Raw genomic sequence first — 2,128 nt, forward strand, 5'->3', positions numbered from 1 at the left:
AACTGCTGATTTAATAAACTAATATTGAACTACCTGACATTTTTGCTTGTAATTTTCTTTCTGAAAGTGAATTCAGTGACAAGAATTTTTTTTTCAATTCTTCTACTTAAGGCTCTTAAGCATAGTAGCTTTTTGGGAAGTTGTTTATTTTCTCACCTCAGTTTATGCATCTACAATAGGTTATGGCTATTCCCCTTCTGTGTCCTTGAACTTGTTGCTGAAAATACTGCCAGCACCAAGGCTTGATTCCAGAATCTAAATTTATATTTTAAAAGGAAAAATAAAAATAAATAACTCCAGCACTTCTCTGTATAAGCTTTTTATAGCAGAGTGCAATTTCAAAGTTTCTCAATATCTAAGCATGGAATTTTCTTAAAGTCCAAGTATGGAAGATAAATCAACATAGAGGTAATTTCCTGTGCAGATTCAAAGCTTTAAACTTGAGATGTGAGAGGCATTTCTTTTAACTTAAAGGGGGACACTCACCTGGAAAAATAACAATAGATTGAATAGTCTAACAAAAGTACTTTGCCATATGCTTTTCCAAAAAAAAAAAATAAAAAAAAAATCAATGACATCTTTCATGCTGTGCTACCTACTGCTTATAAATGACTAATGATATCAGCAGAATATTCACTTTAATATTGTGCTTAAATTAATTCCACCTACATCTCTTCTTCCCCTGTATACAAATTATTTATTTGAAGCATCTCCAGAGATGCATCTGCGTCACCGGGATGCTACGGTTCAGCTACTACTCCTAAGTTGCTGTAAGTTAAAGGGTTTTGTGGGTTGCAGTGTTAGCAAGCTATGCTATTATGCTTGTGGTGGGCATGCCTTATGTCACGTGAAGGAATGTTTCATGTGCAAACAATATGTTGTGTGTTCCTTGAGGCTACACTGCTGTTGAATTGCAGTGGTTCATTTCAGCTGTTCCTTTTGAAAGTCAGAAACACTTTAGAGAAGATGATATTTAATGGAGTTTGGAGGTAGGTTTTTTGTGTTGCTTATTTTGTGGGTTCTTTTTTTTTTTTTTGGGGGGGGGTGGGAGGCAGACAGTAGTATGGTATATTTCATACTCAGTATCCAAGATATTTCAGACTTTGAAAAAATTACTGCACACTACATAGTTGGATGTTCTCTTCTAATCCTCAGTTTATATTTGGACAAGAAAAGTGGGTGGATGCCTACACTGTCATTTTGATAGTAAGTTTTGCAGTAGTTGTTACTTATATTTGGCACCCTTTAAGTGTGAAATATTTCTATTTCTGCCTACTGTATCATTTAATTTCTCCAAACCCTGTTTTTAGCTCCTACTTTTGGTGTATTTATAAGCGCTTTGGAGTAGACACTACTTTATTCTGAGTTTCTCTCATCCAAGGCTATATTATGCTTCAAGTAATAACTGTGAGCAAGGAAGATCTTTAGAAACCTTGGCCTGTAGGCTAGGCTGCTTCATTTATGTAGTGAATCCTAGGAAAAAGAGTTGGCTGTCTTGGTCTGCTTAGACAGATGGACAAATATACCTATTCTGGAGAAAGGTGCTTCCCTTTGCTCCCTATTCATGGCAATGAGTGTCTGGAAATAAATGCCCAAATCCAGCAAACACATCTAATTCAATAAAACACAGCCAAGAGGAGGTGTGTGTGGTTTTTGCAATTATATTGAGCTTGTTTTGGTCTCTGAAGGAAAAGTATCTTCTCCCATGGAAATCGTGATATTCTGAGATGGGTTCATCTCCCTTTCCCTACAAGACTGCATGCTAGCACAGATTTGTACCTAGTGATAGACTGTGGATTCACAGGTACTTTGTCTGGTCCCTTGAACACTGGAAACTCCTTAACACTAGGTCTGACTTGTTATCCTGTCTGTTCTGTTCTCCATGATATAGCTTGTCCACGTTCTTTCCAAGGTGTTGCTAGCTCAGCGTCTCACATTCCACTTCAGCCTGGAGCTCTGCAGATTTCTAGCTCATTCTGCAGTCCTAGAATTAAATGAATTAGCTACACCTATTGCTATTGTACAGAGGCATTGGATATTACCTATCTATCACCTATTTATCAGATAATGCATTTCAGATGCACTGTGAGATTCTGTGTCTGATCATCATTTCTTATAAACATTTTAA

The sequence above is a fragment of the Netta rufina genome (genome assembly GCF_964035555.1).
Source record: "Netta rufina genome assembly, chromosome: 5".
NCBI lineage: Eukaryota > Metazoa > Chordata > Aves > Anseriformes > Anatidae > Netta > Netta rufina.